The sequence below is a fragment of the Ranitomeya imitator genome, chromosome 6 (genome assembly GCF_032444005.1).
Source record: "Ranitomeya imitator isolate aRanImi1 chromosome 6, aRanImi1.pri, whole genome shotgun sequence".
Taxonomy (NCBI): domain Eukaryota; kingdom Metazoa; phylum Chordata; class Amphibia; order Anura; family Dendrobatidae; genus Ranitomeya; species Ranitomeya imitator.
The window spans coordinates 335,441,977-335,468,412 of NC_091287.1; positions in this window are offsets into that span (position 1 = coordinate 335,441,977).

The following is a 26,436-nucleotide window of genomic DNA, read 5'->3' on the forward strand; positions in this document are numbered from 1 at the left end:
AAGGCATTCCATTCCGACCCTGTTCGTGGGTACTTACCTCGGGTACCTGGGTCTCATGTAGTCACAACCCCTTCGGAGCCCCTGGACCGTGGTTCCAAGGTTCCACAAAAATGCCAATAAAAAACGAATGTGAACTTCACCACCTGTGCCTCTGCTTCCATTCGTTACATACACGCTCATATAAATAGTTTGTGGGTGAAATCAAACTTTCCGATTCCCTTTAATGCATTATTCCCACCATAAATAAATAACAACCCAGCTATTCACAGAATTGTTTATACATGCATGACTTCTTGGGTTTCGACTGCTTATCCTCTCTCATGTCCAGAACTGGAAGTTCCAAAACCCGCACGTCCACTATCTGATGCAGTCACACTGAGGACTTTGGGAAGCCTCAAGTGGGGGTTTTACCATTCAGACCTCAATCAATCATAAATGTATTACCTATCCAGTAGATAATGTAAGTGATGTATGCTGTTTATGGAACACGCCCTTTAAGCTTTATGAGATACAGTTTACAGCTCTTGAAAAATTAAAAGGAGTTTTATCAAGTTTGAAAGTTATCCCCTATCCCAAGGATAGGGGATAACTTTCTTAATATTGGGAGACTAACCACTGTAGTCCCTAGAAAATTCAAGAACCTGGGACTCTGAAGAGTCTGTGTAAATGAAGCAAAGGTCAATCATGGGCACTACTGTTCCATTCAGTTTTATGGGAATGCAGAAGATCAGCCACGTCCAGCACTCAGCAATCTCCGGCACTCACATTAAGTATGAATGGAGCAGTAGTGTGCGTGATTGACAACAGCTTAAGTTTTCAGGTTCACTGGGGGTCTAACCAATGTATCTTTCAAATTTGAGAATACCCCTTTAATGACTAGCCAGTTGAATGTTTTTTTTTCTTAATTTCCAGCAAATTCTTAGCTCAGTGGTTCACAAATGGTGAAATATTCTGTCTGCTTTACTAAAAATGAACCCAGAATAACATTCCCATTTCTACTCATTAGCTCCAACTGGAATACTCTAACACTGAGTAAATGTCTGGCAAACAAGAGCTAAACTAACCCACTTTACCTCGGAGAATGTCCCTTTGCAACCAAATTACATCAACTCTATTACAAATATATATAGATGGAAAGAAGCCAGGAAAAAGGAGTTTACATTAATACATTGATTTTACCATAATGCAGAGCACTCTGTTAAAGCAGTTCTTGTTACTTTTAACATTTAGATAATTTCTTCCATATTCTGCAGACTTTTACCAAACACATGCTCTTATAGCTGATCAGAGGTTGTATGAGGAAACCTGGAAACATGCAGTGAAAATGTAGACGTATTAACCCTATTCCTCACTGGGGTATATGCGAACTTCTCTTCATATAAAGCTACAAAGCAATAGAGCTAGGATTTTTTTCTGAGGGTAGTTGTTAGTTTTTTACTGTATACATAAAATTCAGAGTCAATTTTCATTTTTGACTATTTGTTTTACATTCCCTTCTTCCTTGTTACTTACACCTTTATTGTGGTTTGGTTCGAATAGTTATACGTATAAGGGCTTGAGGGGAAAAATGTAGAGAAAAATCATAACATTATGAAATGATGGAAAAATTGCAATTCTGTATATATACACATGGTCAAAATTGTTAGCACCCCTCGTGTAATGACAGAAAAACCCACAATTGTCAAAGAAATAACTTGATTCTCTGGTCTGATGAGACAAAGATAGCCCTTTTTGATGATAATTCTAAGTCGTATGTGTGGAGGAAGCCAGGCACTGCTCATCACCAGCCCAAAATTTGGGGGCTAAAATATCAGTTTTGTGGAAGAAAACATATATGCTTTATTTTGACGGCTCTGCATTATAAACTTGGGGGTTCAAAGTTCTCACAACACATCTAGATAAGTTCTTTGGGGGGTTTAGTTTCCAATATGGGGTCACTTGTGGCAGTTTCTACTGTTTAGGTACATCAGGGGCTCTGCAAACGCAACGTGACGCCCGCAGACCATTCCATCAAAGTCTGCATTCCAAAACAGCGCTTCATCCATTCCAAGCTCTGCCATGCAACCAAACAGTGGTTTACCCCCACACACGGAGTATCAGCATACTCAGGACAAATTGCACAACAACTTTTGGGGTCCAATTTGTCCTGTTACCCTTGGAAAAATAAAAAATTTGGGGCAAAAAAATATTTTTTTGTGGAAAAATATATTATTATTTTTATTACAGCTCTATATTATAAACTTCTGTGAAGCACTTGGGGGTTCAAAGTGCTCACCACACATCTAGATTAGTTCCTTAGGGGGTCTACGTTCCAAAATGGTGTCACTTGTGGGGGGTTTCCACTGGTTAAGCACATCAGGGGCTCTCCAAATGCGACATGGTGTCCAATCTCAATTCCAGCAAATTTTGCATTTAAAAGTCAAATGGTGCTCCTTCCCTTCCGAGCTCTGCCATGTGCCCCAACAGTGGTTTACCCCAACATATGGGGTATCGGCGTACTCAGGACAAATTGTGCAAAAACTATTGGTGTCCAATTTTTCCTGTTACCCTTGGTAAAATAAAACAAATTGGATCTGAATTAAAAAAATGTGTGAAAAAAAGTTAAATGTTCAATTTTTTAAACATTCCAAAAATTCCTGTGAAGCACCTGAAGGGTTAAAAAACTATTTGAATGTGCTTTTGAGTACCTTGAGGGGTGCAGTTTTTAGAATGGTGTCACTTTGGGGCATTTTCTATCATATAGACCCCTCAAAGTCACTTCAAGTGTGAGGTGCAAATTTTGTTGCAAAAATGAGAACTCGCTGTTCAACTTCTAACCCTTATAACTTCCTAACAAAAACAATTATGTTTCCAAAATTGTGCGAATGTAAAGCAGACATGTTGGTAATGTTATTTATGAACTACTTTGTATGATATGACTCTAATTTAAGGGCATAAAAACTAAAATTTTTAAAATTGCAAAATTTTTAAAACTTTTGTTTTTTTCACAAATAAACACAAGTCAAATCGAAGAAATTTTGGCACTATCATAAAGTACAATATGTTACGATAAAAAAATCTCAGAATCACCAGGATCCTTTGAAGCGTTTCAGAGTTATGTATTATGAAATTAATTAGGACAGAATCTTATACCTACACACAACATAGCTATGAAAGATACACATTCTCTTTAAATCAAAATATGAAATTAAATAATTCATTGAATTATAAAATTTGAAAGACTTTACTGTAAAAGGGACTACTAGTGAATCATTGTTAATAAATTTAAAACTGTCAAAAAATTGCAGTCTAATCCTATATAACAAACAAATGCATATCAGTAAATTAAATATGTATGTAATAAAATGTTTTTATAGTTATGCAATTCAATCAAGGAAAGTCTGGTGCTCATTGCAATTAACATTTTATTTTAACTAGAATAAGATCAAATTTGATTGAAAAGATCAGTAGAAATATGCCGTAAGTTACTGGCAAGTAATCAGAGGAAATACACAACTTGTATATCTGTATTTTCACCTTGGATCTCTTTGTTTATATTGGTCCCTGGTGAAAACTGCTTGCCAAAGGCTCATTTATAACCGAAAGCCTAAAGCCTTTACCCCTGTGCAGTCCACACTGTGTTACATATGACACCCCAGGTGGTCTTAATAGGTTTTCCAACTGTTTGGAAAATGTAGGTAATCCTTCATTCATGCTCGCTGTATCCTATACCTTGCTTACATTCCAACGAATATCCTATTCTTAAAATTAAGAATTAGTCCAATGCACAGGTAAAGTTTACATCTCTACTGGCCGCTTAATTAGGGTTTGCGTCTAAAAAGAAAAACAAAGTTGACTGACAGACAAAGTTTCCAGGAGGACACGCATCTAAGTTTTTAGATAATTACTTAAAATGTCACAGTTTCGCAATCTGCACTGTTCTTTTTCAACTTGAGTGATTGGAATAATGGATTTCACTAAAAAAAATGTCATCTAATATTGTTGGGAAGATTGCAGTTCACTGTTGAACACTGAAGGGTCAAAATCAATTGCAGCTATTCCAAGAAAGTAAAGAATCTCCCAAAGACATACATTGTTCATTATAATTACTCAGGAAAAGGATAAGCAATGCAATTAATTTAACCTATAAATAGGTATCTTGTACAATAAACAGACTTCATTGCAATTTTTATTTTACATAATAAATGTATGCAATCTGATTGAGAACATTGCCTCTAGTTGGGGGACCACAGGATTTCAATAGTGAATTCTAAATTTCGCATTTATCTAACATGGAAAGAAATTTATATAGAGCTTTGATCTGAAAATTAATAGTGGATGTTTTTTTTAGAATGGCTTTACATTTCCCCTATTACTCTGGGACGTCATGTCATAAACCAAGGAAACTTGATCTTTCGGGGGTCTCATTTTCTTTCTGATCCACAGTTAGAACCAACATATACTTAATCTGTTCTTTCTCAAGTTTCTACTTAAGCTACCATTAAAAAGGTAGGCCAGCTACCATATTATAATATCCACTTGGCTTATGATCTGCCAGCGGGGGAGGGTCATATACGGGGCAGACAGCTCCATATTCTTAAAAACCTTGGGATCTGCATTTTAAGAGATACAGTATACAATTACAGACTGAATTGTGAAGCTTAACATTAACTTTAGAACTACATTTGCAAATGAATGCTTAAAGTATATCCCGAATAATATGATTAAGCAGTGGACAAAATTAGAACAGTCAGCATAAAATGAAAGAAATAAAGGTCACTCGTCTAGTAACTGAGAAAATGTAGACTTATAAAATCTTTATAGATTGATTCACCACTCCACAGCAGAAACGTTTGATCTTAAGGTTATTACTTGATATTGGAGAGGAATGCTATAACTTTGGAGGATATCATGTTCATTTATCTCAGAGGTTATTTATATATTAAAAAGTTTGTAACTTCTTTCCAATGAACTATTTAATTGTGTTATATACTGAATTAAAGCAAATTTTATCGCAATATCGTTAAATGTGACATAGTCAGATGCAAAACAGATCGGTAATGATGTTTTATTGAATGAACATGCTCTTCAATGTGGTTACACTTATTTTATTACAAATAATGTTAAATATGTGAACACATCTATGCATCTGGCAAAGGATAAATAAAGCAGTAAAACAGGCATTCATTATCCATGGCAAGGAAGTAAATAATTTCATATACATAAAATCAATGCCAAATAATAAACAGAAGTTACTGCAGTCACCAAAATATTCCCAACTACTTAATGAAAGCCAGAAAATAAATAAATTACCCGTAAATCAAACTGTTTTATATCTGAGACACTAAGATCTCGATACCGCGCCAGAGAGATAGAAAATTGCATATGATCTACAACTGAAAGAAGCATAAAATTAAATGACATATAATGACTAGGGTTGAGCGAAACGGATTGGACAAATTCAAAAATCGCCGACTTTCGGCAATGTCGGGTTTCATGAAACCCGACCTGATCCTAGTGTGGGATCAGCCATGAGGTCAGCGATCTTCACGCCAAAGTCGCGTTTCATATGACGCCTTCAGCACCATTTTTCAGCCAATGAAGGAGGACGCAGAATGTGGGCAGCGTGATGACATAGGTCTTGGTCCCCACCATCTTAGAGAAGGGCATGACAGTGATTGGCTTGCTTTCTGCGGCGTCACAGGGGCTATAAAGGGGCGTGCACGCCGACCGCCATCTTACTTCTGCCGATCGTAACATAGGGAGAGGTTGCTGCAGCTGCATCAGAAGAAGGGATATAGTTAGGGAGGAAAGATTAAGCCCCGAAACTGCTTGTGCTGCAGCGATTTCCACTGTCCAACACCACCATTTTTTTGCAGGGACAGTGGAGGCTATATATTTGTGCATCAGCTCTGTAGCTTATTAGGCTGCCTTATAAGGCTCCCTGATAGCTGAATTGCTGTTTGCACGCCGCTGTGCAAACCAACTGCTTTTTTAAAAGCAAAAATCCTGTTGCTCCTTTCTGCACAGTTATCTTGTTTATTTGTCCACACTTTTGTGTGCAGCAGTCCCTTTTTATTGCTGCCATACGTTTCCTGAGATCATTGTAGGGAGATTGAAATTGTACTACAGTCCTTGTATTTTTTTCATATATCTTCCAGCCACTTTCTGATACTTAGATTGCATTGTATTATACACTGGGCCTGAGTTTTGGTTCAGTCTCCCCCCAAAAAAAGGGAGTTTCAAATTCTCACAAAGTGGATCTACTGCAGTCCTGTTAGTTTGGTGTATGTCAGCCAGCCACTTTCTGCCACTTAGATTGCGTTGTTATATACACAGGCCCTAAGTTGTGGTTCAGTCTCCCCCCCAAAAAAGGGGAGATTCAAATTGTCACAAAGTGGATATACTTCTCTCCTGTTAGTTTGTCGTATATCAGCCAGCCACTTTCAGCCACTTACATTGTGTTGTTTTTTGCACAGGGCCTGATTTTTTGTTCAGTCTCCCCCCAAAAAAGGGAGATGTAAAATCTCAACACGTTTATATACACCTTATAAGTTGTTTTACAGTACCATATAACGGTTGTTATTTTGGTTAGATTTTCCAAAAAATTAGGAAGTCAGGTGGAAGAGGCCATGGGCAGTGGTTGCCAGCTGGTACTGATGGTGGTGGTGGTGCATCTGGTGGTAGTGGCAAAAGCACAATAGTACCTAAGGCTGGAGGTGTTGAGCCAGCGTCATCATCTGGCTACACTAGGCCTCGATGGCTCCCTTACCTGGGAGTAGGAAAACGGCTTTCAAAGCCAGAGCAGCAGGAAAAAATTTTGGCTTTCCTTGCTGACTCGGCCCCTAGCTCTTTCGCCTCCTCTTCAGAAAGTTCCAAATATAAAAGCAGTGAGTCGTCAGTGGATGTTCCTGGTCAGGAACAAGATGTTTCCTTGTGTCCTTCACCCAAACCAAATGTGAAGGATGTGTCAGGCGACACTACAGGTTACTCCATGGAGTTTTTTACACATACCGTGCCCGGGTTAGAACGGGAAATTGTTAACTGCCCATTACAAGATGAATCGGACATGGAGTGCACTGATGCACAGCCACAGCTAGATTATAATGCTGTTCCATTGACTCAGATTACTACATTGCCCTCGCAGTGTACTGAGCCAGAATCTGACCCTGATGAGACTATGGTGCCCTGTCCCGAACGCTATAGCACCTTACACGGTGACACAGAGGAAGGTGCACATGACATTGAAGAGGAGGTGATAGATGATCCAGTTGTTGACCCAGATTGGCAGCCATTGGGGGAAGAGGGTGCCACTGCCAGTAGCTCTGAAGCGGAGGAGGATGAGCAGCAGCCATCTACATTGGAACAGCTGTCATCTGGCAGGCCCGTATCAGGCCAAAAACGTTTGTCAAAAACAAAAACCGTTTTAGGACAGCGCGGCCATCTAGTGAAAGTACCACAGCGTGCAATGCCTAAAAAGGTATTCCATAGTAGGAAGAGTGCAGTGTGGCAATTTTTTAACCAAGATCCGAATGATCAGTCAAAAGTTATCTGTAAGAAATGCTCAAAGACCTTTAGCAGAGGGAAGAATCTTCAAAATTTAAATACAACGTGCATGCTTAGACATTTAACCAGCATGGACTTGCAAGCCTGGACTAACTACCAAACGTCCCGTACTGTTGGTGCACCTGCTCAGAATGAAGGTAGTCAGTAACGCTACATTGCTTCCCTCACTGTAAGCCCACCAGTTAGGACACCACCAGCAGCAAATGTGGAGGTATCATCGCAAGGCCAAAGCAGTCAGGGAATCACAAGGTTCTTGGTAGGAAACAATGTATGTAGGCCAACATCGAGAATACCATCACCAACCCTCTCTCAATCTGCCATGTCCACCACCACCACCACTAGTTCCACCATATGCACCTCTCCAGTCCAGCTCACCATAAAAGAGACTGTCGTTAGGAAAAGAAAGTACACATCCTCTCATCCACGTACACAGGGTTTGAACACCCACATTGCTAGACTAATATCGTTAGAGATGATGTCCTACCGGTTGGTTGAAAGCGAAGCTTTCAAATCCCTGATGACCTATGCAGTACCACGCTATGACCTACCCAGTCATCACTTCTTTGTGAGAAAAGCCATCCCAGCCCTCCACCAGCATGTCAAAGACCACATTGTCCATGCACTGAGGCAATCAGTCAGTAGAAAGGTGCACCTCACAACAGATGCATGGACCAAGTAGGCATAGCCAGGGACGTTACATGTCCATCATGGCACACTGGGTTCATGTGGTGGATGCATGGTTCACAGGGGACAGCCATAGTGGGACAGTTCTGCCTAGTCCACGGTCTAGGAAACAGTTGGCTGTAGGCGTTCGCCACCCCTCCTCCTCCTCCAGAAGAGAAAGCTCATCCACAGAGCGCAGTCACACGACCACTCCATCCGCAGCTGCCAGTGTTGCACACGAGGTGTCCCATTATCGAACAGCAAGAGGTAAGCTGAAATGAAGTGTTTGGGCAACAACAGACACACCGCAGAAGTACTGGCCGAGTACTTGCAGCAACAAACTCAGTCATGACTGGGCAGTCTTGAGGCAGGCAAGGTAGTCAGTGATAACGGAAGGAATTTTATGGCTGCCATAGCCCTTTCACAACTGAAACACATTCCTTGCCTGGCTCACACCTTGAACCTGGTGGTGCAGTGCTTCTTAAAAAATTGTCCAGAGTTACCAGCCCTGCTCCTGAAGGTGCGAAGACTTTGCTCGCACATCCGCCGGTTGCCCTTACACTCCAACTGTATGCTGAACCATCAGCAATCGCTGAATCTTCCCCAGCACCGCCTAATAATCTATGTTGCAACAAGGTGGAACTCCACACTGCACATGGTTCAGAGGCTGTGCGAACAGAGGCGTGCTGTAATTAATTTGTGGGAGCATACACATACACGGACAAGCAGTTGGATGGCAGACATGGAGTTGTCTGGTGTGCAGTGGTCGAAGCTCCAAGTCCTCTGTCAAGTCCTTCACTGTTTTGAGGAATGCACACAGCTGGTAAGTGCAGACAACGCCATCATAAGCATGAGCATCCCACTAATGCGTTTGCTGATGCAAAGTTTGATGCACATTAAGGAGCTGGCGTCTGCAGCCAAGGAGGAGGGAAGCCTTGATGACAGTCAGCCATTGTCTGCTCAGGGAACTCTCCTGGACGAGGTGGCGGATGAAGAGGAGGAGGAGGAGGATTGGCCCACATGGCTGAGTATGCCTTGCGTATCCTAAAAAGGGACCCCTGCATTATCAAATTGATGACCGATGACGAATACTGGTTGGCCTGCCTCCTGGATCCACGATGTAAAGGAAAATTACAAAATATCATGCCACATGAGAACCTTGAGCAAATATTGGCTACCAAACAAGCAACTCTTGTAGACCGTTTGGTTCAGGCATTCCCAGCACACAGCGGCGGTGATGGTTCTCACACGAGCCGTAGGGGGCAACATGGCAGAGTTGTTAGACGTGCACAAATCCAAAGTGGCGTTGGACAGAGGGGTTTTATGACCAGGTTGTGGAGTGATTTCGCAATGACCGCTGACATGACAGGTAGTGCTGCATCGATTCAAAGTGACAGGAGACAGCATTTGTCCAGTATGGTTACGAACTACTTTCCTCCCTTATCGATTTTCTCCCTCACAGGTCATTCCCTTTTGATTACTGGGCATCTAAAATAGACACCTGGCCTGGATTGGCAGAATATGCATTACAGGAGCTCGCTTGCCCTGCTTCTAGTGTGCTATCAGAAAGAGTCTTCAGTGCTGCTGGTTCAATACTGACCGAAAAAAGGACACGTCTGGCTACACAGAATGTTGATGATCTAACCTTCATTAAACTGAACCAATCATGGATTTCAAATTATTTTGCCCCACCTTCCCCTGCTGACATGTAGCTTGCCTGAAAAATGTCTTGCTTTTGGCCTCCTCTTACTGACTTCTCCAATTCCGCCATTTGCAGCTGCTGAATGTCCACCATAGGCCATTTTTATACCTCCCTAAACGGGCTGACTCTCCCCACAGGGCCGTGGTCACCACCTGGTGCAAGCACCCGTGCGAGTGCCGTTTGCCTGGACAGGTGGGTGCGCCCACTCTTGGGCGACGGCACTGGCACAGGGTCCCTCACACAGTGTCTCTAACGGTGGTGGTGCACAACCAACGTCAGACACACCGTCGTAATATGAGGGGCCCTGTGCCAGTACCGCCGCCCACGAGAGAGTGTTCCCCTCCAGCTCAAACAGTGCTCTACCACTTGGAATACTTACCTCTCCCTGCTCCACCACTGTGTAGTCTGTGCTGTTAAATCCTTCAATGGCACTGCCAATACAAATTTGTTGAAATGATAGATGATAGTTAAAATATAAAGGGGCTCTGGCCTCCATTTAGACCAGTTAATACTTTGCGCCTACTTCTACTGTCTGCTACTCAGCAGAGGAGCCCACCCCAGTACCTAGCTATGCCATCTGTTTAGTCCTGTTACCAATTTTGAACTGCATTTAGCCTACTTTTTTATTTTGGGCCTACTATCAGTGTCTGCGCCACTCATTACAATTGTCCTCCACTGAACAAAACTATGCCGCCTGTTTAGTCCTGTTAACAATTTTGAACTGCATTTAGCCTACTGTTTTATTTTGGGCCTATTAACTGTGTCTGCACCACTCATTACAATTGTCCTCCACTGAACAAAGCTATGCCGCCTGTTTAGTCCTGTTACCAATTTTGAACTGCATTTAGCCTACTTTTGTATTCGGGCCTATATCTGTGTTTCCTCCTCATCCTGCCCATTGCCCAGGCACTGCTAGATGAGTCTGCTGGTATATTGACCCAGACCACTACACTCCCCTTGCACTCTACACAGCCTGAATCTGACCCTGCTGAAAGTCAGGTTCCCCTTCCCACATTCTATACCACCTTACACGGGGACAAAGAGGAAAGTGCAGATGAAAGTGCAGGTTCTTTCATCAGGTGAAGGGGCATACTCGTTGGCACTGGCACAGGGCCCCTCATAGTACACAAAAGTGTCTCTGGCAGTGGGGGGCGCCACTCACCATCAAACACACCGCCGTACTATGAGGGGCCCTGTGCCAGTGCCAACTAGTGGGCCCCCCCTGCTGCTCAGGATCACAGCACTTGCAAAGTTGAAATACTTACCTCTCCCTGCTCCACCGCCATGACGTATTCCGTATTTCCTTGGTCCACAAAAATCTTGAGCCAGCACTACTACCCCACAACTTTAGCCAAATGACCCCCTGTTTTCAATGCCTAACTATTAATATGAAGTAAATTAAGGTTGACAAGCTTAAGAAATAAGAATTTATGTCTTTAGCATTAAAATGGGCACTGTAGGTATTTTCCTGTCCTCCACTCACTGCCGACTTTGATTTCTCATTGACTCGCATTGGGTATCGTGTTTCGGTCGGCCCCCGACTTTTCAAAATAATCGGCTGATTTCACCCGACCCAACTTTTGACAAAGTCGGGTTTCACGAAACCCGACTCGATCCTAAAAAAGTAAAAGTCGCTTAACTATAGTTGTCTCCACTCAACCTGCAGCCAGGGAAGGCCGTGTGCGACAATGCTGCAAACCTTGGTGCGGCCCTTCGCCAGGGCAATGTCACACATGTGCCTTGTATGGCTCACGTTTTGAAAATGATTGTTCAGCAATTTTTATCCCACTATCCCAGACTAGATGGGCTTCTGCAGAGGGCACGGTCACTGTGTGCTCACTTCCGCCGTTTGCATCCCGCAGCTCAATGACTTACAGAAGTCGCTGGGCTAGCCAGTTTACTGGCTGAAATGTGATGTGCCCACATGGTGGAATTCAACTCTGCACATGTTGCAGCAACTGTGGCAGCACCGACGAGCCCTGGTGCAATATGTCATGACATATAGCCTGGGCCAACGAGATCCAGAGGTGGGGCAAATCACGCTGCAGGAGTGGTCTCAGATCAGGGACCTATGCACCCTTCTGCACAGGTTTGAAATAGCGACGAAGATGTTTAGTGCTGACGATGCCATTATCAGCATGACTATTCCGGTGATTTACATGCTGGCGCACACCTTAAACAGTATTCGGAGTCAGGTGGTGGAACAAGAGGAGGAGGAGGAACAGTAGGAGTCGTATGAGGAAGGGATAATATCTCCAAGGTCCAGACGGTCAGCATCACCAAGGAGGCTGGCATTGTAGTCTGGGGGAGAGGGATTACAGAGGGCACATGGTAGCAGCCAAACTGTTGAGGAAGGTGCAGGAGGCGAGGAAGAAGTGGAGGACGAACTGGCGCTGGGCATGGAAGACTCATCAGATGAGGGAGACCTTGATCAAATTTCTGTTGTGCGAGGTTGGGGGGAGGGGGCAGGGGAAGAAAGAATGATCCTTACCTCGCCGCTACCAAGACAACAAGGACTTGGTCCTCCTGGATGCGAAGACACATGAGTGCCTTCTTGCTGCATTACCTACAACATAACCCTCAGATTGTCAGAATCCGAAGTAATGCCGACTACTGGGTTGCCACACTCTAAGATCCCTGGTACAAAAGTAAATTTGCTGAAATAATTCCTGCCATAGAAAGGGATTCACGCATGCAGGAGTATCAACAGAGACTGTTACAGAATCTTACATCTGCTTTTCCACAAAACACCAGTGGTGCATGTAGTGAATGGAGATCTTGTCGTGCCCCGCAGCCAGCATCCTCTCTGAACGTGTGTTCAGCGCTGCTGGACGTGTGCTGACAGATAAGCACATGCAGCTGTCCAGTGACAATGTAGACAGACTAATGTTCATCAAGATGAACAAATCCTGTATCTGCAAGGACCTTTCTACCCCTGTGTCATCTTGGGGAGACTAAAAGCTCCATGATTTTTGAAAATCACCTCACCAACTGTTTTGAAAAACTCTGGCGAAATTGATACCACTTAAGTGGTGTCTGTGGCTGAATTTTTTGGACAAAATTGAGACTCTTTTTGGAGTCCCCTTGCTGTGTTTTACATGACATTGCCATCGTCAATTCCAGGTGGGGGGGGGGGTTGTCTGCAGAGTTGTTAACTCATACTATGGCCTGGGATTCAGAGGTCTGCTAAAAGACTTCAGTGTCTGCTAGTCAGCAGAGTAGCCCACCCATGAAGCAAGCTACACTGCCTGTTTATCTAAGTATGTTTTATCTGCATCTAGTCCAGGAAATCCTTTTGGGCCTTGTAGCATTTTGTGCTACTCAGCCGTGTACCCCACCCATGAAGCAACACCTGTTTACCTAAGTACTATTTTTTAACGGTATCTAGCCGAGGAAATCCTTTTGGGCCTAGTAGAATTTTGTGCTACTCAGCAGAGTACCCCACCCATGAAGCAAGCTACACCGCCTGTTTATCTAAAGGTACCGTCACACATAACGATATCGTTAACGATATCGTTGCTTTTTGTGACGTAGCAACGATATCGTTAAGGAAATCGTTATGTGTGACAGCGACCAACGATCAGGCCCCTGCTGGGAGATCGTTGGTCGCTGAGGAAAGTCCAGAACTTTGTTTCGTCGCTGGACTTCCCGCTGACATCGCTGGATCGGCGTGTGTGACACCGATCCAGCGATGTCTTCACTGATAACCAGGGTATACATCGGGATACTAAGCCCAGGGCCGCGCTTAGTAACAAGATGTTTACCCTGGTTACCAGCGTAAACGTTAAAAAAACAAACACTACATACTTACCTTCAGCTGTCTGTCCCCGGCACTGTGCTTCTCTGCACTCCTCCTGCATCCTGTGTCAGCGCCAGCCAGCTCTGCTTTACGGCTGACCGGCGCTGAGAGTGCAGAGGAAAGCACAGCGCCGGAGGACAGACAAGTGAAGGTAAGTATGTAGTGTTTGTTTTTTTAACATTTACGCTGGTAACCAGGGTAATTATCGGGTTACTAAGCGTGGCCCTGCGCTTAGTAACCCAATGTTTACCCTGGTTACCGGGGACCTCGGGATCGTTGGTCGCTGGAGAGCTGTCTGTGTGACAGCTCTCCAGCGACCAAACAGCGACGCTGCAGCGATCGGCATCGTTGTCGGTATCGCTACAGCGTCGCTTAGTGTGACGGTACCTTAAGTACTACTTTTAACTGCATTTAGCCCAGGAAATCATTTTGGGCCTAGTAGCATTTTGTGCTAATCAGCAGAGTACACCACCCATGAAGCAAGCTACACAGCCTGTTTATCTAATGACTAATTTTTAACTGCATCTAGCCCAGGCAATACTTTGGGCCTAGTAGCAATTTCTGCTACTCAACAGAGTACCCCACCCATGAAGCAAGCTACACTGCCTTCTTCCTTTCTCAATCTAACCTCTCGGCTCTGGGGTGTCCACTCTCCCTCCAGCTCTCTCCTTCTCACAGGTGGACTACCGCGTGTATTCACACTGTGGCGAATCTTTTGGGCCCAGGCATAAGAAGTCGTCGAGGTAATGGATAATATGTGACCCCTTAGATACGTCCATGACGACCCATTCGAGGAAGCAACTAAACGCCTCAAATAGTGATCAGGATATGGAGCACCCCATGGGCAAACAGCGATCTATGCAGTATGCTCCTTCACGGAAGCAGCCCAATGAGAGGACACTATTCAGAGGCACAGGTAGTAACTGGAACGCCCCCTCAATGTCTATTTTGGCCATTAGGGTGCCCCTTCCCAACTTCCTGACCCGCATGATTGCTTCGTCAAAGGAGGTACAGTACATAGTACTGTACTTGGTTCCGCGTCGATGTTGTCGTTTACTGACCTGCCACTTTGATATGACAAATGGTGGATTGGTCTAAATGTATTGGGTTCCTTTTTTGGCACAACTCCCAACGGGGATACCACTATCTCTTCTAAGGAAAGTGTTCGGAATGGACCCGCCGCCATTCTACCTAAAGATATTTCTTTTTTTTTTTTTAATTTTTCACAACGTCTGGGTATTGGTATTGTGATTTTAGATTTTTACTCCAGCCTTTCTTGATTTTAGAAAGGCATGACATGCCTATATCTGTATCTCATCCGTTTACTCCTCCACCTCTTTTATTTTCGCATGACTATATGTAGTTATGACTTTTCCATGTGTTTGTTGTGTCTTCTGAGCAGTTTGTCAGCTTTTGAACACCTTTCTGTTTTTTTTATGTGTTTGTGTTTGCCTGCCACTGGTTTCAATGGGGTTCGACGGTGTTCGTCGAATGTTCGACGAACATTCGTGGAACACGCCCCAATTTGATGAACCGAACCGAATTCAAACACTATGGGGGTGGCTCAACACTACTTACCATTAGAGATCGGATTTGCAGTAGTGTGGTTCATCATCCAGGTCAGTAATCTGTGACCACTTCATGGGAGGCCTGTGAATCTCCTTTCCTCTCGACATTCCTGTCTCTTCTTTTGACTAGTCAGGCCAGTGGGAAGTGGCAGCAGTCCAGCTCATCTAGAGAAGAACTTGGAATGTTGGGACATAACATGATTATCAGAGTTCACAGATTACTGACCTGACCTGTAGACTGAAGTCCTCCAAATCGATTGGCCCATCTCTTCCTACCAGTACCTAGCACACATCCCTCACATGTTCCATTATAAACATGTTGCCTACATGCTGGACACCATGAACACATGTCACATGTACACTAATCACATGTTAAACACAGTCTGGACGCGTGTCACTTGGGTGTGTAGGGTTACTACACAGGTGATAAATGCATGGCACTTGTAGACGTATATTTTTAGGGATTACATTTTCTGGCTGATGAGCTTCCAATAGCAAACGTATGGGACATTCTGCTTTTGAGCGTCCTTCTGACTCCAAGATCAATCATTTCTGGGAACTTGCTATGCAATGCTAAATGAGTTCAAACAGATTAATAAAAAACATATATTAAGATTAACATGATCATCTTCTTTCATCTGCCTTTGGAAAAACAAAAATGGGTATTTGACTCCTCTGTCTAGCAAGAACGAGATTAATAAGATTTTTAGAACATTTCACTATGGTGGAGCATAAACAAGAGCCAGCAAAGAGAAAACGTGGGGAACTTGAAAGATTTCCAGTCACTAAATTTTGATAGTTGGAATGTGATTGTCACTAAGTACCACTTTACCACTTTTCAATTCCACTTTTGATAAATATTACTCTCAAACAAACACTTACAAATATTTTTGGTTTTTTTCCTGGGGAATTTGCACTATTAATATTAATATAAAACTTTTCATATTGGAGTTTGTTGGAGTTATTCAATACATTATTAATTCAAACTACAGGAGATTTTTTTTTTTCAGATTTGTCTAGACTATTCATCTTAACAATGTACAAATAATTTTCTATTGCCTTATCATGCTGAAAGCTTTCCATCAATATCTGTCAATAGGATAAGGTCACAGCGCTAGGAACTCTTAATAATGCTACTAATTTAATAGTGTGTATTATTTTAACTTCATCGCCATGAAAGTATTTCAATAAAGCAATTCAGCATTCTGGAAATGCCAATCTAACACACTTTTATTTTCTTTATTAACAGCATTAACATGTATAATATTAAATTATGGTTATTTCATTATGTTAAATGTACCCTTACAAAATTTAAGATACATTTAGGGACCAGTTTGTACATCAGGTTTTTTTTAAATACAGTATAGGTAATTTAGTAAGCAAATACATCAGAAAAGAAAAGTACATGGCATACATTAAAAAAGCATTCCCATTAAGTTTTTTATTAATTAAACGTGTGTTTATGTGTATGTTATATAGTGAAAGTATGTTAATATTCTCACCTACTCTTGCTCTCTCAAGTATTCATTGCCGTTCTTCTCATCTTCTCAGTGATGCTACTACAATTGTGACTAGATAGGACACTTTATGCTCAATGCAGGAATGTAATTCTCTTTTACAATGTAAGTCTATGGAGCCTTGTTCTGAAGCTCCATAGACGAACATTGTAAAAGTGACTTCTGGGTCATGCAGAGTGCAGTGTGACCCCAAGAGTCTGCAGAGCAGTGCCATCACTCTGAACAGAACTCCGTTGGACAATGGAGAGAGTAGCAGTAGGTGAGTATATTTCGCACTTCATGCCAATCCAGTCCTCAGGTCCTCTTCTTTCCGTAGTTGCATGTGGTGTCTTCAGCCTATAACTGGATTTTTGGCCACGGCCAGTTCTCAGAGTCCATGGTGCATCGTAACTTTGCAGTGTGTCGTCATGTTAAATTGTTGATAATGTTATATCTATATAGTGGAGACACGACTAAAGTAAATTTAAATATTTATTAGCATAGTCAAAATCAGACAATGTAAAAGCTGCGGCAAAACGCACGGTGGTCTGAGCAGGTAAGCAGCCTCCAGCACCATCTGGCAATATCTACTCTCTGTGTTATGCACTAGCCACTTTAATACTCTATCATTAACTATTTTATAATGAGTTGTGCCAGTTTTGCGCAAGTGTGTCTTTTTTGCCATTAGGTTTTTTCCTTGTTTTTTGGATTAAATTACACACCTTGTTTACTGAAGGTGAATATGTGTCATTAATTGCTACTGAGTACTGGTCAGTTAATTGGTTATTCTTATTTATTTATTTACATGACCCTTACTTTGTAATGTACTTGTGATTCCTTTACCCTCTTTTGAGCAATAATTGTCAGCTGCTATCTATGATCATGTATTACACATAAGTATTGTATCATGTCCCATCCATGTCCCTATATTTTCTGTTGAGAGATTAGTTTTGTCATTGTCTGACTTTGATTATGCTAATAAATATTTAAATTTACGGTAATTTAGTCGTGGCTCCACTATATAGGCATAGCATTCTTCTTAAAGGTCACACAACAATCTTTATTGGTAGTTACATCTATTAATTGTTGATAATGTTACATCACTATGATGCGCCATGACTTTTAAGGCCTGATCGCGAATGGAAGTCCTCTTCTTGAGTGGAGGCACTGGCAGACTGCAGAAATAAGAGGATATGAGGACCATTGGGCAGGCAGTAGAGATGTCGGAACTGATGAGCGGTGAGGTGATTAATAATTTCTTGTTTGTTTTTTAACCTTTTGTTGACCACGTACAAATTAGTAAAATTGCTGTCATTTTTGTGAATTCACGTGATGCGCATTGCAAAATGTCTGTATTCTTCATAAAATTCAAGTAGAATTTAATTCCACTATAATAAATTTGCCCAACTTTAGTCACTCAAACAATGTTCTTTAATCCCTTAACCCCCAAGGGTAGTTTGCATGTTAATGACTGGGCCAATTTTTACAATTCTGTCCACTGTCCTTTTATGAGGTACCATAAACCCGAAGGAAAACAGAGTACAAGTCCCAAATTCAAATAAAGGTAAAAAAACCAATTTTATTTAACATATATAAATTTAGTATAATACAAAGTATGACTATATTTATAAAAACATGCTCAGCAAAAGAAACATTTGGCACCAGACCTGTGTGACAACACACACCTGCTCACTATCAAAAAATACAATGCTCAGTGCTTGTCAGTATGATTTTTGGGATCTAGAGTCCCCCCAGGAAACGGGGAAGGTTGGGATAAACCACCTCCTTACTCGCACTTTCTATAGTGTCATATAATCTAATAGTCAATCATATAAATCTGCTATCCTAGGTACGATTCCTTACCCATGTGGCAGGTGCAGCGCGATCACACAGAGCAGCCCCAACGCGCGTTTCGCGTTGGCTTCGTCAGGGGACGGTCCCCGTTTCCTGGGGGGACTCTAGATCCCAATGTTGCGGCAACCAAAAAAACGTAATTTTCACGTTTTGAGTTTTTTCTCACTACGCTGTTTAGCGATCAGGTTAATCCATTTTTATTGATAGATCGGGCAATTCTGAACTCGGCGATACCAATTATGTGTAGGTTTGAGGTTTTTTTATTGTTTTATTTTGATTGGAAAAAACACCAAAAAGCAGGCAAAGATGCTTACCTGTCTAAATAGGCCTCAATACAAATGCACAAGCAGGGTGCAGTGGACCCAAACAAAATAGCAAATGCACAGGTGCAATACCTAATGAAACAGCCAGCCTTCAATAAGGGTTTGGCCGTGTGGTACACCAATGCCATAGGGCGTTATTAATAGGCTGTAGCCAGATGCTTTGTATTCCTTGTGTGAACACACCACATACAGAGTATTTTATCTCAGTGCATTGGTGTACCACACGGCCAAACCCTTATTGAAGGCTGGCTGTTTCATTAGGTATTAACAATGTTTAACAATGATAAATGTAAGGTTATACACATGGGAAGAAGGAATCAATATCACCATTACACACTGAATGGGAAACCACTGGGTAAATCTGACAGGGAGAAGGACTTGGGGATCCTAGTTAATGATAAACTTACCTGGAGCAGCCAGTGCCAGGCAGCAGCTGCCAAGGCAAACAGGATCATGGGGTGCATTAAAAGAGGTCTGGATACACATGATGAGAGCATTATACTGCCTCTGTACAAATCCCTAGTTAGACCGCACATGGAGTACTGTGTCCAGTTTTGGGCACCGGTGCTCAGGAAGGATATAATGGAACTAGAGAGAGTACAAAGGAGGGCAACAAAATTAATAAAGGGGATGGGAGAACTACAATACCCAGATAGATTAGCGAAATTAGGATTATTTAGTCTAGAAAAAAGACGACTGAGGGGCGATCTAATAACCATGTATAAGTATATAAGGGGACAATACAAATATCTCGCTGAGGATCTGTTTATACCAAGGAAGGTGACGGGCACAAGGGGGCATTCTTTGCGTCTGGAGGAGAGAAGGTTTTTCCACCAACATAGAAGAGGATTCTTTACTGTTAGGGCAGTGAGAATCTGGAATTGCTTGCCTGAGGAGGTGGTGATGGCGAACTCAGTCGAGGGGTTCAAGAGAGGCCTGGATGTCTTCCTGGAGCAGAACAATATTGTATCATACAATTATTAGGTTCTGTAGAAGGACGTAGATCTGGGGATTTATTATGATGGAATATAGGCTGAACTGGATGGACAAATGTCTTTTTTCGGCCTTACTAACTATGTTACTATGTTACTATGTATGTATGTATTGCACCTGTGCATTTGCTATTTTGTTTGGGTCCACTGCACCCTGCTTGTGCATTTGTATTGAGGCCTATTTAGACTGGTAAGCATCTTTGCCTGTTTTTTGGTGTTTTTTCTTGAATGTGTCCTTTTTTTGGTGTTTTTCATGTTAGAGTAGGACTGGCAATACGTAAGGACCCTTGGCGTGGGTTGCCAGCTTCCATATTATGGCCCTAATATCAACTAATACCTTACATATATTTATATCTTTTTTTTGCACGTATATTTTTTGCAGGGTGCAGCTGGGCCCAAATTGTTCTGTACACTGTGGCCTCTGTTCGCACAGGATGCATTTTAGCACTGGGAAGCCCGCCATAGGGCGTTATTAATAGGCTGTAGCCAGATGCTTTGTATTCCTTGTGTGAACACGCCACATACAGAGTATTTTATCTCAGTGCATTGGTGTACCACACGGCCAAACCCTTATTGAAGGCTGGCTGTTTCATTAGGTATTGCACCTGTGCATTTGTTATTTTGTTTGGGTCCACTGCACCCTGCTTGTGCATTTGTATTGAGGCCTATTTAGACAGGTAAGCATCTTTGCCTGTTTTTTGGTGTTTTTTCTTGAATGTGTCCTTTTTTTGGTGTTTTTATTTTGATTGGGTGAAAGGGGGGTGATTTGAACTTTTATACTTTTTTTATTTTTTTATATTTTTAACCCCTTTCTGCCATTAGACGTACTATTGCGTCCATGTGGGGTGGGCTTTACTTCCCAAGGACGCAATAGTACGTCATATGCGATCGGCAGCGCTCACGGGGGGAGCGCCGCCGATCGCGGCCGGGTGTCAGCTGTTTATCGCAGCTGACATCCGGCACTATGTGCCAGGAGCGGTCACGGACCGCCCCCGGCACATTAACCCCCGGCACACCGCGATCAAAGATGATCGCGATGTGCCGGCGGTGCAGGGAAGCACCGCGCAGGGAGGGGGCTCCCTGCGGGCTTCCCTGAGACCCCCGGAGCAACGCGATGTGATCGCGTTGCTGCGAGGGTCTCACCTCCCTCCCTGCTCCCTCCAGCCCCGGATCCAAGATGGCCGCGGATCCGGGTCCTGCAGGGAGGGAGGTGGCTTCACAGAGCCTGCTCAGAGCAGGCACTGTGATGGCTGCAGCGCTGCATGTCAGATCAGTGACCTGACAGAGTGCTGTGCAAACTGTCAGATCACTGATCTGTGATGTCCCCCCCTGAGACAAAGTAAAAAAGTAAAAAAAAAAATTTCAAATGTGTAAAAAAAAATAAAAAAAAAAATTCCAAAATAAAGAAAAAAAAAATTAAAATATTATTCCCATAAATACATTTCTTTATCTAAATAAAAAAAACAAAACAATAAAAGTACACATATTTAGTATCGCCGCGTCCGTAACGGCCCGACCTATAAAACTGGCCCACTAGTTAACTGTTATGCTGTGCTATCAGGCAACACAGTGTGCAGTAATCAGCGCACATACAGTGATATGGCAATAACCCAAAAACAATAGAACAAGCTCTGAGACGTGGAATCTCTGCAGACTGCAATACCTGAACCTATCCTCACACAACTAAAAGCAGCAGTGGATTGCGCCTAACACTACCTATGCAACTCGGCACCGCCTGAGGAGCTGACTAGCCTGAAGATAGAAATACAAGCCTGACTTGCCTCAGAGAAATACCCCAAAGGAATAGGCAGCCCCCCACATACAATGACTGTTAGCAAGATGAAAAGACAAAACGTAGGAATGAAATAGATTCAGCAAAGTGAGGCCCGATATTCTAGACAGAGCGAGGATAGCAAAGAGAACCATGCAGTCTACAAAAAACCCTAAAGCAGAACCACGCAAAGGGGGGCAAAAAGACCCACCGTGCCGAACTAACGGCACGGCGGTGCACCCTTTGCGTCTCAGAGCTTCCAGCAAAAGAGAATAGCACAGCTGGACAGAAAAAACGGAAACAAAAACAAAGTAACAATTATCTAGCAGAGCAGCAGGCCACAGGAAAGATGCAGTAGCTCAGATCCAACACTGGAACATTGACAAGGAGCAAGGAAGACAGACTCAGGTGGAGTTAAATAGCAAGGCAGCCAACGAGCTCACCAAAACACCTGAGGGAGGAAGCCCAGAGGCTGCAATACCACTTGTGACCACAGGAGTAAATTCAGCCACAGAATTCACAACAGTACCCCCCCCCCCTTGAGGAGGGGTCACTGAACCCTCACCAGAACCCCCAGGCCGACCAGGATGAGCCACATGAAAGGCACGAACAAGATCTGGGGCATGGACATCAGAGGCAAAAACCCAGGAATTATCCTCCTGAGCATAACCCTTCCATTTGACCAGATACTGGAGTTTCCGTCTAGAGACACGAGAATCCAAAATTTTCTCCACAATATACTCCAATTCCCCCTCCACCAAAACAGGGGCAGGAGGCTCCACAGATGGAACCATAGGTGCCACGTATCTTCTCAACAACGACCTATGGAATACATTATGTATGGAAAAGGAGTCTGGGAGGGTCAGACGAAAAGACACCGGATTGAGAATCTCAGAAATCCTATACGGACCAATAAAACGAGGTTTAAATTTAGGAGAGGAAACCTTCATAGGAATATGACGAGAAGATAACCAAACCAGATCCCCAACACGAAGTCGGGGACCCACACGGCGTCTACGATTAGCGAAAAGCTGAGCCTTCTCCTGGGACAAGGTCAAATTGTCCACTACCTGAGTCCAGATCTGCTGCAACCTGTCCACCACAGAATCCACACCAGGACAGTCCGAAGACTCAACCTGTCCTGAAGAGAAACGAGGATGGAACCCAGAATTGCAGAAAAATGGAGAGACCAAGGTAGCCGAGCTGGCCCGATTATTAAGGGCGAACTCAGCCAACGGCAAAAATGACACCCAATCATCCTGGTCAGCAGAAACAAAACATCTCAGATATGTTTCCAAGGTCTGATTGGTTCGTTCGGTCTGGCCATTAGTCTGAGGATGGAAGGCCGAGGAAAAAGATAGGTCAATGCCCATCCTACCACAAAAGGCTCGCCAGAACCTCGAGACAAACTGGGAACCTCTGTCAGAAACAATGTTCTCAGGAATGCCATGCAAACGAACCACATGCTGGAAGAACAAAGGCACCAAATCAGAGGAGGAAGGCAATTTAACCAAGGGCACCAGATGGACCATTTTAGAAAAGCGATCACAGATCACCCAAATGACCGACATCTTTTGAGAAACGGGAAGGTCAGAAATGAAATCCATCGAAATATGTGTCCAAGGCCTCTTCGGGACCGGCAAGGGCAAAAGCAACCCACTGGCACGTGAACAGCAGGGCTTAGCCCTAGCACAAATCACACAGGACTGCACAAAAGCACGCACATCCCGTGACAGAGATGGCCACCAGAAGGATCTAGCCACTAACTCTCTGGTACCAAAGATTCCTGGATGACCAGCCAGCACCGAACAATGAAGTTCAGAGATAACTTTACTAGTCCACCTATCAGGGACGAACAGTTTCTCGGCCGGACAACGATCAGGTTTATTAGCCTGAAATTTCTGCAACACTCTCCGCAAATCAGGAGAGATGGCAGACACAATGATTCCTTCCTTGAGGATACTCGCCGGCTCAGATAACCCCGGAGAGTCGGGCACAAAACTCCTAGACAGAGCATCCGCCTTCACATTTTTAGAGCCCGGAAGGTACGAAATCACAAAATCAAAACGAGCAAAAAATAACGACCAACGGGCCTGTCTAGGATTCAAGCGCTTGGCAGACTCGAGATAAGTAAGATTCTTATGATCAGTCAATACAACCACGCGATGCTTAGCTCCCTCAAGCCAATGACGCCACTCCTCGAATGCCCACTCCATGGCCAGCAACTCTCGGTTGCCCACATCATAATTACGCTCAGCAGCAGAAAATTTCCTGGAAAAGAAAGCACATGGTTTCAACACTGAGCAACCAGAACCTCTCTGTGACAAAACCGCCCCTGCTCCAATCTCAGAAGCATCAACCTCGCCCTGGAACGGAAGAGAAACATCTGGTTGACACAACACAGGGGCACAGCAAAAACGACGCTTCAACTCCTGAAAAGCTTCCACGGCAGCAGAAGACCAATTAACCAAATCAGCACCCTTCTTGGTCAAATCGGTCAATGGTCTGGCAATGTTAGAAAAATTACAGATGAAGCGACGATAAAAATTAGCAAAGCCCAGGAATTTCTGCAGACTTTTCAGAGATGTAGGCTGAGTCCAATCCTGGATGGCCTGGACCTTAACCGGATCCATCTCGATAGTAGAAGGGGAAAAGATGAACCCCAAAAATGAAACTTTCTGCACACCGAAGAGACACTTTGATCCCTTCACGAACAAGGAATTAGCACGCAGTACCTGGAAAACCATTCTGACTTGCTTCACATGAGACTCCCAATCATCAGAGAAGATCAAAATGTCATCCAAGTAAACAATCAGGAATTTATCCAGATACTCACGGAAAATGTCATGCATAAAAGACTGAAAAACAGATGGAGCATTGGCAAGTCCGAACGGCATCACCAGATACTCAAAATGACCCTCGGGCGTATTAAATGCCGTTTTCCATTCATCTCCCTGCCTGATTCTCACCAGATTATACGCACCACGAAGATCAATCTTAGTAAACCAACTAGCCCCCTTAATCCGAGCAAACAAGTCAGATATCAATGGCAAGGGATACTGAAACTTAACAGTGATCTTATTAAGAAGGCGGTAATCAATATACGGTCTTAGCGAACCATCCTTTTTGGCTACAAAAAAGAACCCTGCTCCCAATGGTGATGACGATGGGCGAATATGTCCCTTCTTCAGGGATTCTTTCACATAACTGCGCATAGCGGTGTGTTCAGGCACGGACAAATTAAATAAACGACCCTTAGGGAATTTACTACCAGGAATCAAATTGATAGCACAATCACAATTCCTATGCGGAGGTAGGGCATCAGACTTGGGCTCTTCAAATACATCCTGATAATCAGACAAGAACTCTGGGACCTCAGAAGGGGTGGATGACGAAATAGACAAAAATGGAACATCACCATGTACTCCCTGACAACCCCAGCTGGTTACCGACATAGAGTTCCAATCTAATACTGGATTATGGGTTTGTAGCCATGGCAACCCCAACACGACCACATCATGCAGATTATGCAGTACCAGAAAGCGAATAACTTCCTGATGTGCAGGAGCCATGCACATGGTCAGCTGGGCCCAGTACTGAGGCTTATTCTTGGCCAAAGGTGTAGCATCAATTCCTCTCAACGGAATAGGACACCGCAAAGGCTCCAAGAAAAATTCACAACGTTTAGCATAATCCAAATCCATCAGATTCAGGGCAGCGCCTGAATCCACAAACGCCATGACAGAATACGATGACAAAGAGCATATCAAGGTAATGGACAGAAGGAATTTGGACTGTACAGTACCAATGACGGCAGAGCTATCGAACCGCCTAGTGCGCTTAGGACAATTAGAAATAGCATGAGTGGAATCACCACAGTAGAAACACAGACCATTCAGACGTCTGTATTCCTGCCGTTCAACTCTAGTCATAGTCCTATCGCACTGCATAGGCTCAGGTTTACTCTCAGACAATACCGCCAGATGGTGCACAGATTTACGCTCGCGCAAGCGACGACCGATCTGAATGGCCAAGGACATAGACTCATTCAAACCAGCAGGCATAGGAAATCCCACCATGACATCCTTAAGAGCTTCAGAGAGACCCTTTCTGAACCAAGCCGCCAGTGCAGATTCATTCCACAGAGTGAGTACTGACCACTTCCTAAATTTCTGACAATATACTTCTACATCATCCTGACCCTGGCATAAAGCCAGCAAATTTTTCTCAGCCTGATCCACTGAATTAGGCTCATCGTAAAGCAATCCAAGCGCCTGGAAAAACGCATCAACATTACATTATCCATTGAGGAGCACAGAGCCTGAATATCCATGTCCACAGCTGTGTCCTGAAGCACTCTAATGTCTAGGGGAAAAAAAAAAAACTGAAGACAGAGCAGAAAAAAAAAAATTATGTCAGGACTTCTTTTTTCCCTCTATTGAGAATCATTGGTATGGCTCCTTGTACTGTTATGCTGTGCTATCAGGCAACACAGTGTGCAGTAATCAGCGCACATACAGTGATATGGCAATAACCCAAAAACAATAGAACAAGCTCTGAGACGTGGAATCTCTGCAGACTGCAATACCTGAACCTATCCTCACACAACTAAAAGCAGCAGTGGATTGCGCCTAACACTACCTATGCAACTCGGCACCGCCTGAGGAGCTGACTAGCCTGAAGATAGAAATACAAGCCTGACTTGCCTCAGAGAAATACCCCA